Here is a 15,142-nt window from a genome sequence, read left to right as displayed (position 1 = left end):
AAAATTTTTTAAAAAATTGTTTAAAATATTAAAAAAATTCAATGAAAACAAAAAAAATTTCTGAAAAGTGAATTTAGAAAACTCACCAAAACTTTTTAAAATATTCCTTGTGGCAAAATGTTTCATTAATTTTCTTATTGGTTTAATTTATTTAAAGAAAAAACCTTTGATCAAAACATTACTGATTTTCTAATTGGTTATTAAACAATATTATGCTTACAACCCCCTTCTGAGTATTTGCTTAAAATCAAATAATGTTAGAAAAATTTAAAATTTTAATACATATTTAAATATATATATATATATATAAATTATATTAAAAATGTAAAATATGTATATAAATATATAAAAGTGTGTAAGAATATGTAAAATGTGTATTAAAATTTTAATTTTTAAACATTATTTATTTTTTAACAATTCATAGCCTAGTTTTTTTTAAATACAACCAATAAGAAAATCAATAATAATTTGGTTAAAATTTTTTGTGGAAAAAAAAAAAAAAACCTAAAGTTTGACCCTTGTAACAAAATAAGCCTTTAGATTTTAATTTTGTCACCTTAATCTTTTGATTTGTTTTCAATCTAAATTATTTATCTATTTATATTAAGTAAAACTAATGAAAAAAAATGGTATTTTAGCTATTAAACCTAATTTAAAAATTGATATTTTAGACATTTTATGTATACATATATTAAGTTTAATGACTAAAATACACTTTTTATGTTGGTTTTATTTAATAAAAATAGATAAATAATTTAGATTAAAAAATAAAAAATAAGGGTTTATATTAAAAAAATTAAAATCACAAGATTTATTCTATTACCATGGAAACTCTGAGATTTTTTTTTTTTTTTTTTTTTTTGGTGATTTGTCTTTTTTTTAAAAAAACTGTAGCCAAACTTTGTCCCAAAAAATACTTTTAAAAGTCCAATGCCATTTTACCAAAAAAAAAAGAAAAAAAGAAAAAAGAAAAAAAATAGTACAGTAACTATGCGTTATCCCCATTCCCGAAAGGTAAATGCTAGATGTCATCTTATTTAATATCACCTCCTACATGAATACTTATGATTGGTTATCTTATTTTGAAATAAATATTAAGTAATTAATGAAAATAAATAATATATTGTTATGTACTATAGTGATATAAAAGTGTGAAAATAATAAATGAAGTAGTTCAAAGGAAAATATTTGCCATATTAATGTAGGATTGAACCATACAGTACGCTTAGAATGGCTCCCATTTATACTATCATATTACATGACAAGATATTAATGCTAGCTACCATTTTAGTTGAACTTAAAATACTAATTTACTGGAGATACATACAAATATTTGCAAAAAATAAATAATAATTATAATAATTTGGAGTTGGTTGAATGAGTCTATCCTTCACTAATAAGAATTCTATCTGATCAAGTATCTACGGAAATTTTTCTATCATAAAATTTTGTAAGTTTTTATAAACTTATATAAATGATATCACAAAAATGCGTAAGTTGAATATATATTCGCATAAGTTTTAAATTTTTACGAATTTAAGTGAATTTGTGTGTAACTTATACATTTTTGTGAAATCACTTATATAATTTTGCGTAGGATTACATACAGTGTGCATTATAGACTAAAATATTTCCCAGTTAATTATAATGGTTTCCATTTTCGTTCTTATTTGTGTGTGTCTCTATTTTCTTTTCTTTTTTGAAAAAAACTTGAGAGTTCTAATTGAGCACTTCTAATCCATCCCTAATGATGTGGAATGGATCCCGCTCCTCACTTCTCACTCCTTATCCTTCTCCTCTCTATCTTTTTCTATTCTCTCTCTTCCCTCTCATTAGAAGTGGAAATATGAGTGATATATTAGGGATGTAGTACCACTTTATATTTATTTATTTATTTTATCTTGTTGGGTCTTACATTTTGGGCCAGAGTAATTTTATTTTATTTTTTCCGATTTAAAAATAGGCCCATGTCGTATCTCAACCCACTTAAGAATTTAAAGTCTATACAAAACTCAATAGAGGCTTCCTCACTTCCACTTACCAACCGATCCAGATTTTTGGTTCTGACATGAATTTTGGCCCATAAAGCCCATGACCAAAATCACACAATTCCATCCAAGACCCATCTTAATCTTGGGCTGGTCTGGCTTTATTTATGGAAATTTGTAGTTACGTGGGTTTCTTTACTAGTCGGTACTCGTTTTAGGAGTTATTTCCGTGTTAATCCTGAAGATGACATTATTTCCGTTTGATTTGAATTTTTTGAATTAAATTTTTTAAAATTTAAATTTTTTGTTTTTTTGTATTTTCTTGTTTTTTAAAAAATTTTAAACATTTTTTTTTTACTTTTTTAAATGCATCTTATTTAAATGTGTCTAAAAAGTAAAATATTTATGAATTTTTTTAAATTAATAAATACACAAAAATATGAAAAATGTACTTAATTTTTGTATTTTTTAATTTTTTTGTATTTAGTGAATTTTCAAAAAAAAATTTATAAAAATTATACTTTGTAAGCGTATTTATGTAAAGCATGTCTAAAAATTAAAAAAATTACTTAAAATATTAAAAAAAATTCAGTAAAAATAAAAAATAAAAAAATAAAATTTTCTAGTTTTTAGAAAACTCATATCAAGCAAAGTAAGGCCCGGAGCTCTATTTTTTTTCCTTATTTATGGTTTTGCCCCTATTTAGTCACAAAATATTTTCCTCACTTCTCTCTCTCTTCACCATTCTTCAACAAATCTCTATTTCTCTCTCTGCTTTCAGCATTCTTCAAGAGTTTCACACCACCACCAGCCACCTACATCGTCGCCATACCGCCATGGTTCACTAACCATCTCCATTGTTGTTGATCTACACTCTACCGCAACCGATCTACCTGTTGCGGATCTTGGGCACACCAGGGGACACTCACAAGCAAAAACACAAGACTTTTAACGTGGTTCGGCAAACCGGCCTACGTCCACGGGAGCGATGTTGTTATATATCAACAGATGGAGGAGATTACACACTCTCAACTCACTGTCTCTCTATATAACACACTCTCTCACACTCTCTGATACACAAACAGAATATAGCTCTCACTAGCTCTCTCTGTTTTGTGCCTCTCTCTCAGCAGTGTGTTTCTCTCTTGCTTGCTATGTTTGTCGTGTCTTCAACTCACCATCACCATTCCATTTTATACACCAAAATAGAAGGTGGAGGAGGCCTCATGGGTGTGTTGGCTGCCAGCCCAATATTCTCCTTTGAGCTGCTGTCCAGTTGAAAGCTTTGTCCCACCATGTGAAGACTTCACATGGCCAACTCCATGCTTTCTCCTTTGTTACTGGCGCATAGCAAGCCTCATGGCTGTCAACTTAAGCCTCATGGCTTGCCAACTCATGCCAACCTCTTTTGCCTTCCTTTTACCATGTGGGTTGGCCACCCTTCCATGTGGCTGCCAACTCAATTTGGGTTGATCTCCTACAAATCACCCCCTCAACCCATATGAGGTGATCCATAATAGCACCCCCTGCCTGGAGTGCCCGGCACCCCCTCACTGGGGTGCCATGCAAAGCTTACTTTGCAACTCTTTGAGATGGCATCTCTCCCTTCCATCCAGTCTTGGAGAGATCCCAATATGTCTCTAATTCAGGAGCAAAAGAAACTTTCTTCCCTAGGACATGCTTTGCTGTCTTGGTCTCTTTGCTCTGAGCTGTCTTTAAAATTGGCCGCAATGGCTCCGTCTTGTGCACCTCCGAACTGCCTCTATGGGTTCTTGTACACTTTGGTTGCCATGTCTGCTGGGCCCTATGTCTTTTCTGTGCATGTCTTGTACGTCTTGCCCGGTAAGTGACAGTAGCTCCGTCTGTCACAACCTTCTCCACAAGCCTGTACAGATTCCCCTCCAGTCGTCCATGTAGCATCACCGTATCTCCATGGATGACTTTGAGATTTCCTTTGCTAGATGTGAAGCTATAACCCTTCATGTCTAGCATACTTAAGGAAATTAGATTCTTCTTCAGTCTTGGCACGTGTCGGACTCCATCCAACGTGAAAATTTTTCCATCTTCCATTCTCAGCCGTACTGTTCCCATGCCAACAATCTTACTCACAGTGTTGTTAGCCACTCGAACAATACCTCCATCCTTGGCTTGGTAGGTAGAAAAAAGTTTCTTATCCATGCATATATGATATGTGCTTCCGGAATCTAAGATCCAGTCAGGTTTCGTCATACTCGACGAAACTGTAAATGCATACTCATCCTTAGCATTTACTGCAGCAGCGACATTTGATGAGCTCGCCTGTTCCTTGTGTGCCTTGTCCTCCTTGAGCTTTGCACAGTCTTTTATGAGGTGATCCTCCTGATCACAGTAATAACACTTTCTCTTGAAGCCTGACCTTGATTGCGAACGTCCTCTTGATTTGGATCTACCCCGTCTATCATTGGACCTACCTCTGCCTTGCTCATTTTCTGAGGTAACCATGGCATTTCCTTCTGGGTGTTTGCTACTGCTACCTTCCTGTTTCTTCATCGACTCATGAGAAATGAGCGTAGCAATCACCTCATCCAGTCCAAGAGCATCCTTCCCGTACAATAGAGTTGTCCTGAGATGCTCATATGATGCAGGTAGAGAGACCAGCAAGATCATAGCCCTATCTTCCTCCTGGGTCTTGTCTCCAATGGTGTCCAATTCCATTGTGATCCTATTGAACTCGTCCAGATGTTCTGTGAGGTTCGCACCTTTTGGCATTCTAAGTGTATATAGCTGCCTCTTCAGAGATAACCGGTTTGTCAAAGACTTTGACTTGTACCTCATCTCTAACTTTGCCCATAGCTCCGCCGGATCTACTTCATTGATGACTTCCCGGAGTGTGTTGTTCCCGAGATACAACTGAATTGTACTGTTTGCCAATTCCCTCAACTCCTCCCACTTGTCATCCTTCATGTCTTCCGGTTTGTTGGACTTTTTGAGAAGAGCTTTCACCAGACCTTCTCGTGTTAAAATGTTTTTCACCCTTTGCTGCCACAGGGTAAAGTCATTACTGCCATTAAAAGGCTCAATCATGAAACTTGCGCCTTTTCCTGCCATTGTAAATTTCTTCCCTTTTTAAAGAAATTCCGATTTAAGAATCTGACCGTACGGATGGGTCCGGAATATTCCAAATAGTTGGAACACACTATTGGATCGCCAAAAAACGGACTTTGAATGGCCTAGATCTAGCCAAAAGAGTTTGAATGCCTCCGATTCAAAAACTAACCGTACGGATGTGTCCGGAATACTCCAAATAGTTGGAACTCACTATTGGATCGCCAAAAAGGGACTCCGAATGGCCTAGATCTAGCCAAAACAGTTTCAACGGTTCAGATCTGCTGAATCTGGTGCGCCTGAGAAGCACCAGATAATTCCTCCGGATCGGCTGGTCAACGGCGCAGTCAGCAGCTCGGTCAACGGCGCAGGGGCGCGGTCAACGGCGGCTCAGCGGCGCGGCTCCGGCGCGGCTCGGCCTGGTCAGCGGCGCGGTCAACGGCTCGACGGCTCGGCTCGGCTCAGGATGACGTCAGCCTGACGTCAGCTTCACGTGCGCCCCCACTCGTCTTCTTCCTTCGTCGGCGCGTGGGGCGCGTGGGTACGAGTGGCCTTCACTCTCGATCTTCAGGTGGCGCGTGGCGGCGCGTTAGAGCTCCGATTGGCCTGTGGTTTGAAGTTTTGGACTCCTCTCCTCCTGACCTTCCTCCTGGTATGCTCAAAAGTGGATTTCGACCACTTCGAAATCTGGACACTTTCGGAAAAAACTCGATTTTTCTCCACCCGGGCTCTGATACCAATTGTTGCGGATCTTGGGCACACCAGGGGACACTCACAAGCAAAAACACAAGACTTTTAACGTGGTTCGGCAAACCGGCCTACGTCCACGGGAGCGATGTTGTTATATATCAACAGATGGAGGAGATTACACACTCTCAACTCACTGTCTCTCTATATAACACACTCTCTCACACTCTCTGATACACAAACAGAATATAGCTCTCACTAGCTCTCTCTGTTTTGTGCCTCTCTCTCAGCAGTGTGTTTCTCTCTTGCTTGCTATGTTTGCCGTGTCTTCAACTCACCATTACCATTCCATTTTATACACCAAAACAAAAGGTGGAGGAGGCCTCATGGGTGTGTTGGTTGCCAGCCCAATATTCTCCTTTGAGCTGCTGTCCAGTTGAAAGCTTTGTCCCACCATGTGAAGACTTCACATGGCCAACTCCATGCTTTCTCCTTTGTTGCTGGCGCATGGCAAGCCTCATGGCTGCCAACTTAAGCCTCATGGCTTGCCAACTCATGCTAACCTCTTTTGTCTTCCTTTTACCATGTGGGTTGGCCACCCTTCCATGTGGCTGCCAACTCAATTTGGGTTGATCTCCTACACTACCTCCATTGTTGCCAATCTATACTCTACCACTTCTCTTCTTGTTATCGCAGCTTCGATTTCTCCTGCATTCTCCACTTCGATATTGATGATTTTTGAATGATACGGTAGGCTCAGATCTGAGATATGTTGTTTGGTGGTAGAGGTGGCTAGTTGTTTGTCTTAGTCATGAATCTCTTCATCATGTGCCTGTGTTGCCATTAGTGAGTTTGAGCCCCCCCTCTCTCTCTCTCTCTCTATATATATATATATATATACTAGAGTGTTTGTTTGGAAAAGTTTGAGAGGTGGGTGTTTGTGTCTGTGTATATATATATATATGTATGTATTGATTTGAATACATATATATATGCTTCATAGTGAAATGGTGAGTGGATTTTATTGGAATCAATAAAGTTTTTTTTTTCTTCCTTGTTTAAGAATAAACTTATTTCAACATAACATTTTAAAAATGATTTTCAGATCTTTGTGATGTTCCAAGTCTTGGATCTAACTTGAACGTGCATATTGGACTTGAAATTTTTTTAATTTTTTTTTCTAGAACCTTGAAGGGTTGTGTTATGTTTGGGAATTCAAAACTTTTTTAATCCTCCTAATGTTAGACAGAGTTAGAATTTTCGAGTTTCGAGCGTAAGAACGAAACTGAGAAGAGAGGGATCACCTCGAGAAGTTTGAATTGAATTAAGTAGAACCATACGTGTGGGGCTTAAGCCACACATACAGATTAGGGACCACACGTGCGGGAGGCTGGGCCGCACGTGTGGGGAATGGTTCGATTAGGAATTGGGGTTCTACTTTAGAGGCACATGCAATGGAGGATTTTCGCATGTACGGCGAAGATTTCTACACGTGCAGAAAGGGCGCCACACGTTCTGCCAGACACGTGAAACAACCTCGATTTTCATGTTTTTCAGCCATTAATTGGTTCCTCCTCTCTTTTTTTCTCTCATTTCAACATGCATCTCTCTTTCTCTACAATATTTTCTCTCTTTTTCTCTCATCCCTCTCTACCCAAACCCTCAAAATTTCACATTTCCTTTTGATCCCACGAATTCATTGAGATTTTGTACTAATTCCTTATACCAAAATGACAAGCGTAATGAGGGCTTTGTTTTGACCGGTGGAGATTGGATTCTGACAAAGTTGGTTTTTGAGCTTTTCTCATGTTCTTTCTTTAAAGCAGGGATTTCTTTACTTATTTTTAATTCCTTATTATAGATAGGCATGTCGTAATTTTTATTGCATTAAAAGCTTGATTTGCTGGGTATTTTTGAAAGGCATGTGATAAGAGTTAGAGTTTTAAGACTTAGAGTTAAATCTTGTGTTTTGTTGTGAATCTATGGGATTGTATGTTTGTGAAACATTTTTAAAAGGATTAGAGTAAAAAGCCCTAATTATTTGTTATGGGTCATGAGAAAAGAGGAAAAATTGATGAATTGATATTATTTGAACCATGTGGATTATTGCCTACTAGAAATATGAAAGTGGATATGAGAGAAGAATAAAGAGAGGGTAATCATGAATGTACTTCGCGTTAATTATTGTTGATGATTTTATAATTGTTGAGTTGTAACGATTATCGCGAAATCAAGATTTCAAGAAAATAAAGAGGGTGTTGGATTATGATTACAAATTAGCTAATTGGGTTTTAATAACTAAAGGGAGAATGAATGATTTGTTGTGTGTAATGAGAATATAGAATAAGGGGAAATGAATTTGAAATCAAGAAGAGGTTTATCAACTTTTGTGAAATGTGAAATGAGAATGGGAAGAGTTTATGATTTTCTTTATTTTAAAAATGACTAATTGCACTCGTGATGAACTTATTGCTTGTTGAGCTAATTTAACATTTTGAACAAAGTTTTGAGAAATGGAAGGGAACGAGAGGGAAGAGGATTTATTTATGAACTTTGAAAATGACGTGAATTGGAAACTGAATTAATTGGAGCTAAATGATAGAAGTCTTGTAATGTGTGAATGTGGATAAAAATCTAAACTGGGAGGATGAAATTGAAATTATGGAATTGATGCATGTCGTAATTATTGATGAACGGAAATTGTGAACTTAATTATAAGATTTGACCTTTACTGTTCTAGACGTTTTGTCCTTGGCCATCAGTAGATGATGGTATGAATGTTGTTAAATAAAGTATGCTTTTTTGTTTATTGTTAAATAAATTGTGAAATTTTGAATAATGTGCTAGTTATTGAATTGAATGAAAGAGCACATTCATATAGGTTCCTCTCCCCTCCTTTTCGGATTTGCACCTAGTAAAATTTGGCTCTTCGACATGGGTTTCTATCCCTCCCGGTTCATGCCCGGTAAAGTGTGAATGGGTTCCTCTCTCTTCTAGTTGGAGGATCGATACATTTTGGTGCTTTGACACAGGTTCTTCTCTTCTCCAGTTCGTGCCCGGTAAAGTAGGTTATGGTGGTTCTAGCTTGACGAAGCCGGGTTATGTTAAGTGATAATATATGTAGTTTATTTTCATATTGGTGTTGTGATGAAAAAGGGGACATATTATTGGCCTTCCATGCTTGTGACCAGCAAAATAGAGTAATGCTTGTTGGTGTGTCGATTGTTGCATACACACACACACACACACACGCACACGCGCGCGCGCGCACACACACACACATATATATATTGTTGTGGATACTCCACCTATGCTTGTGCTTAAGGTCATAGAACGTGGTAATTATTCTTGTGACTGTAGTGCTTTGATATATGTTGCAGGTTAATTGTTAATTAAATTATGAGACTATGATAATGTAATTAATGATTGAGATTCATAAAGGGGAATAATGGCAGGTACGAGAATCCGTTTAAAATGTATAAACTTGTATTCGAAAAAAAAAGGTTATTGTGAACTTTATTGGAACTAGAATGGAAATAATAAAATAATAAAAATGAATATTTTCTTTTTTCTTGTTAAAGAAGATCTTTTGGAAAAGACGTACTTAAATAAGTATATTTTGAAGTATGAAATGTCACATTACCTATATATGTGTATATGTAGAGCATTCATGACCATAGTTATCTATATATTGCTATTGTTTAGGATCATTAAGATCTCTACTGAACCTTTGTGTTTATTCTACGTTGTTAATAATTTTTTAGGTATGAAGTGAAACTTTGCACAAGACTTGAAGTCTTTTAGTTGTTGGCCATGGGGCCTTGTAATTGTAGGCGGAACGCCAATGGGTTGTAAAAAGGGTTAACTCCTTTGTTTATTTCATTTATCTGTATTTAGTGATGTTAGCCTACGGGCATGCATTGTGTTTCATTGCACGTGCACGAGAGGGAACATTGTAAATTATTGATTTCTTTATTGCTTTAGCATCTTTATCATTATTGAAATGGACTCATTAAAGGACATGGTAATGTTATTCGAGTAATAAAAGTCAAGGTGTTACATCTTTAAAATACTTTAGTTTCATTTATCAATCAGACAAAGGACAAATTTATCAGTGATAAATCAAACTATTTTATTTTCTGCGTATATGTGTGGGAATGAAGGGTTTTGTGAGTGATAGAGTGTAAGTGTGAGTGAGTGAGTGAGTGAACCAAATTTGCTATTTGTAATTTTTTTACAAATCAATATGATAAATTCATCAGCGATAATTTTATCACTAAATGAGTATAATTTTATGTAATTTACCAATAAACATAAACAATTACAACTTACATGTGGATTGATGAATTAAAAATAATGTTACTAAACTAGATAAATATTCTTGACTTTTATTTTTTTAAGTAATAAAAAAAAGTGAGAACAGCGAAAAAGAGAGTGTGTGTGGACGTGAGGGAGAGTCCTTCTAGTGGTGACTAGTAAACTTTTTCTTCTTGTGACATGGTGCCAGATTTTGACTAACAATTTATTGGGGTGTTTTCTATTTGATTGAGTTTTTGAAAGTTAGAGGAATTTGATTAATTCTCTTTGTTGGAGATGCTTACCATAGGTCGAAGGTTAGTTGCCAGAGTTCAGAGGTGGATGCTGGAGGTTGAAGTTGTTGGACGTTAGAGGTGGTTATTGAAAGTTGGCGTCATAGCACTGACCATACAGTTTAGATGCTAACTGAGGTGATGGAGGTATTTTGGAGATATTAATAAGTAATAAAATAGGCAGGATTTATAGGTAACTAAGTCTAGTTAATAAGATTGGCCCATAAGTGTCCCTAATTGTGATATCCTAAATACTTAATTAATTTTAATACCACATTAATATCAACTAATCATGATTTGAAAAATAAGTATATTTAATTTTATAATTGTATGTAATAAAATGTAATTTAATTTAAAATCAGGGGTTATTATATGTTACCAAAAGGGATGGCAATGCAATTATTTTAGTAAGTGAGCCAAAGTGTAATTAGGTATTAAAGTTTTGAAATAACTAGGAATGGTAATTTGAAACCGACCCAACGGGGATCCGACCCCCCGACCCCAATTGGAACGATCTTTCCCTGAAAAATACCCATGACGGGCTGGGGATGGTATCCGAAATTGAATCCCTTGACCATTTTCGGGCCGGGGACAGTGAAACGTTCCCCAGCCCCGGACCCGGCCCGTCTCCGTCCTCGGTTCCTTCGATATGAAATTACCATTGTTTCCCTGTCTGTATATATATATATATGTTTTCTCTCTTTCTTTTCTCATTTTAGGGTTAGGGGTTCAGAGAGACACTGAGACACTCTCACTTCTCTCTTCTCTCTCCCACTCTCTCTCTTCTCTTCGCCATCAGCGTTGTCTCCCTCTTTGCGACAGTACGCTGCTCCATTGCCTTCTCCTCATCGTCATCGCCTCCTTCTCATCCGTCGTCTCTTCTAAGATCGCTTTTTTCTTTTGTTCTTTAGATCTGGAAAATGATGAAGATGAAGATGTTGTTGTTTATGAAGATCTATTGTTGTTTTGAAATTGGTTTTTGTATTTGAGATTACTTTTTGCGTGATGTATTTTGTATTAGATTTTTCAGCTTTGCCAAACTGTCGTAGGGCACCCTGAAATTTTGTTCCTTAAAGTCAATTTTGACGAGAATAAGTTGATGTGCAAAAACTTGAATGTAAAGGTGCTTCCTCATTTCCACTTCTATCGTGGAGCGGATGGACAGTTGGATTCCTTTTCTTATTCACTTGCTAAGGTGTTACTGTTGTTTGAAGAAAATACAAGAATTTCTTATATTTTTTGCTGCTGAAATTTTTTTTTTTGGTCGGAGAATTTTTGGGGTTGAGGAAACTTGATCCATGTTAGGGGGCGAGGGCGGTAATAGGTTCCCTATCGAGGATCGGGGACGGGGAGTGTGATCCCCGGCCCTGCCTTGGCCCATTGCCGTTTCCTAGAAATAACCTGCTTGGATAAGTTTTGGGGCAAAGCCTAAATAAGGACATGAAATGTCAATCTTTTTGAGGTGCAACGTGTCTTTACATCAAAACTGGTCGTGGGTTCACTCATATAAATTGATGAATTGTGCAATTCAAAAAAAAAAAAAAAAAAGAAGAAAGAAAAAGAAAAAGAAAAAGAAAATAGAAGTGGGGCAATGGATCTTGTGAATAGAAAAGTAAAAGTTTAGAATCGATATTGAGGTGTATTATATTATATATATATATATATATATATAAATTTTGAATAGGAATTATATTATATCTTGAGTTACCATAATCTATTTTATGTAAATCATACTTTGTAAATTATATTAACATTTCAAATATGTTATTTGTTTAAAAAGGGAAACTCACGGATATAACTATTTAGTTAATATATTTTGGTAAAAAATTGATAATGTGAGCAATTATTTTGTAAGTAACACTACGGAGGTCCCATACCTTTTAGGGGACTTAAATAACCATTGGCTCTCTGATTAGTCACTTTAGTGACCATCTGTTTGTCATGGATCTATTGACAATTTTTTCTGTTTTGTACCATGGTCATGATTATCTTATTCATACGAATTCGAATTATACTTATGTTATTTGAAATAATTTATTTGTTTGAATTGAATTATCACTATTTAGCCTAAAAAATTATCCGTGGTGATTTTGTACCATTATGCTCTCAGTGTAATATTCCTTACTCTATCATGTGCTTATAGCTGTTATATACTTTCAGGTGATAAGGTTTATGAAGGGGTTTCTAACCCCATGCTCATAAGTTTTTGGGATAGCAAGACTAGGACTTGGAATAAACACAATGCACTTTGCAAATACAGTCTAGCTCCACGTATTTTGTAAACGAGATGGCTTTAATAATATAATAAGTAAAATGTTCTGATGTATGTTCTAAATAATATAAATATTTAGGTACCGTTTTGTTTTACTCCGCTACACTATTAATCTGTTAAATTTAGAATTGACCATTGGTAACCTCAGTTATTGACTAGTTGTAACACCTAACCTCTGGGTACCTAGGTTTAGGGTTGCAAACGAACCAAGTCGAGCCGAGCTTTGTTGAGCTCGAGCTCGGCTCGTTTACTTATCGAGCTCGTTTATTGAGCTCGAGCTCGGCTCGATAAGGAGCTGGGCTCGAGCTGGGCTCGGCTCGGCTCGATAAATTTTTTTAATATTATTTATATTATTTAAATATAAATATTTAAATAAAAAATATTATTTAATATATAAATAACATATTTATTATATAATTTAAATAAAGATAAACGAGCCGAGCTTATGCGAGCTCGAGCTCGGCTCGTTTACTAAACGAGCCGAGCTGCGCCCTTAACGAGCCGAGCCGAGCTTGTTCATGAACAGCTCGGTTCATTTGCAGCCCTACCTAGGTTGGGTCATGACACTACAATTATATTAGAGTTGGTTGGTGCACCTTATTTAAGATGCTCATATATATATATATATATATTAGCGGCTATCATACGCGATATATGTAATTTTAAAAAATAAAAATAAAATAAAATGAAGTATTATATCTTATATGTCCCTGAAATGGTTAGTTAGTGCATTTTTTTATCAACCTAAAGTGTTACGTTTGAGTTTGACCCCCCTCTCTATTTTTTTTATTTTTTTATAAAGTAGGAAATTCATTTAGCACATAAAAAGGCCAAGGTTTCAAGATGTCAACATGAGTGTTTAGTTTATATATATATATATACATAGAGAGAGAGAGAGAGAGAGAGAGAGAGAGAGAGAGAGAGAGAGAGAGAGAGAGAGAGAGAGAATTCTTGATAAATTCGTATTGCCACTCGTATAATTCATTGAGGATATGGTTGATTCTATTGGGGACATAAGAACACGAAAAGTCCATATCTGCAGGGTTTAGCAAATTTACTTACTGTATATATCTATTTGTCTAATTTATTTAAACTTATCTGTTCAAATTATATCATAATATTATAATCTATCTGTTCATATTATTTTAAATAATCTGTCCCAAGAAAATGCCTTGTATATAACTATTAGTCCAAATTATTTGAACTTTTCTATTCAATTTATATCTATTTGTCCAAATTATTTAAACTTATCTGTTCAAATTATATCCCAATATTATAATCTATCTGTTCATATTATTTTAAATTATTTGTCTCAAGTAAATGCCTTGTATATACCTATCTGTTCAAATTATTTGAACTTATCTGTTCAAATTATGTCCCAATATTTTTAATTTATCTATTCAAATTATTTTAAACTAATGCACTATGTATACTTATCTGTCCAAATTATTTGAATTTAGATTATTAACATATTTTTCTAAATTATTTTAATCCATATGTCCCAAAATTTTTAACCTATCTGTCCAAATTGTCTAAATTATTTTAATCTATGTGTTCAAATTATTTTAAGGGTACCTATCATAGTATTTATGCTTATCTATCTAAATCGAATCTATTTGTGCTAATATTTTTGCTTATCTGTTTTGATATGTTTTGCTTATCTGTCCAAATTGAATATATCTGTGCTAATATTTTTGCTTATCTGTCATAGTATTTTTTACTTATCTATCCAAATTGAATCTATTTGTCTTAGTGTTTTTTTTATCATCTGTTCAAATGGAATCTATATTAATTTTGAATAATGAGGGTAATAACTTTTCTTTTTTATATGCAACTATCCTTATGGATCTAAACAGAATGCACCTAGATATGTGGCCTTTACGCTATGTTTGATTGGCAGATTTGGGAAGAGATTTGAAAAAAATAAAAAAAAAAAAGAGAAAAGGTATGTGAAATTAAGTGAAATATAGATATATTTTATTCATATTTCATCTACATTTTCCCTTTCCCTTTTCAAATCCCTTCCCAAATCTCCCAACCAAACACAACATTAAAGTTTATAAAAGGGATTTATGGGCTATAACGTGGTTCAAATTTTGGGACAAATATATTGATTTTTCGGTTAGTCACAGTGAATTAGCATTCATTTTTTTCTTCTTCTAGAAAAATAAGTGCTTGAAACTAGTTTCGGTAATTTTGGATGGATGATCTCAAAAAATGTTGAGGGGAAAAGTAAAGGGGGAACTATGGATGCATATGTCACAAAAGGGAGGGAAAAGTAACAAACTTTAAATCAAATGGTAAAGCAAAAGGAACCCGTGATTAGAGATATTTGTAGAGTCATTTATGGGCATGCATTGGCTTTTAATTTATTGAAAAGACTCTTATTTAAAAAGATGTTGAAGCCAGTTGGTGAGTATGGTGTGGGATTGAAACCACCTAGTTATCATGAAGTGAGAGTATCTTTTTTGAAAAAAGAGGTTGATCATGTGAATGCAAGTTTAGAAGTGTATAGGAAGGAA

At 35.0% G+C, this 15,142-nt stretch overlaps 1 long non-coding RNA gene across 1 annotated transcript; it reads right to left on the bottom strand.

The window, feature by feature from the left end:
- Positions 1–2,713: 2,713 nt before the first annotated feature.
- Positions 2,714–9,304, bottom strand: LOC145789717 (uncharacterized). The gene is made up of 2 exons (XR_014327963.1): positions 6,406–9,304; positions 2,714–2,881 (listed from the first exon to the last, which is right to left on the bottom strand). It is a non-coding gene; the product is annotated as an uncharacterized LOC145789717 (long non-coding RNA).
- Positions 9,305–15,142: the final 5,838 nt, after the last annotated feature.

Source organism: Camellia sinensis, chromosome 1, assembly GCF_055761805.1.
Source record: "Camellia sinensis isolate YWXY chromosome 1, ASM5576180v1, whole genome shotgun sequence".
Classification (NCBI taxonomy): Eukaryota; Viridiplantae; Streptophyta; class Magnoliopsida; order Ericales; family Theaceae; genus Camellia; species Camellia sinensis.
This window is presented reverse-complemented; position numbering and strand designations above follow the sequence as displayed.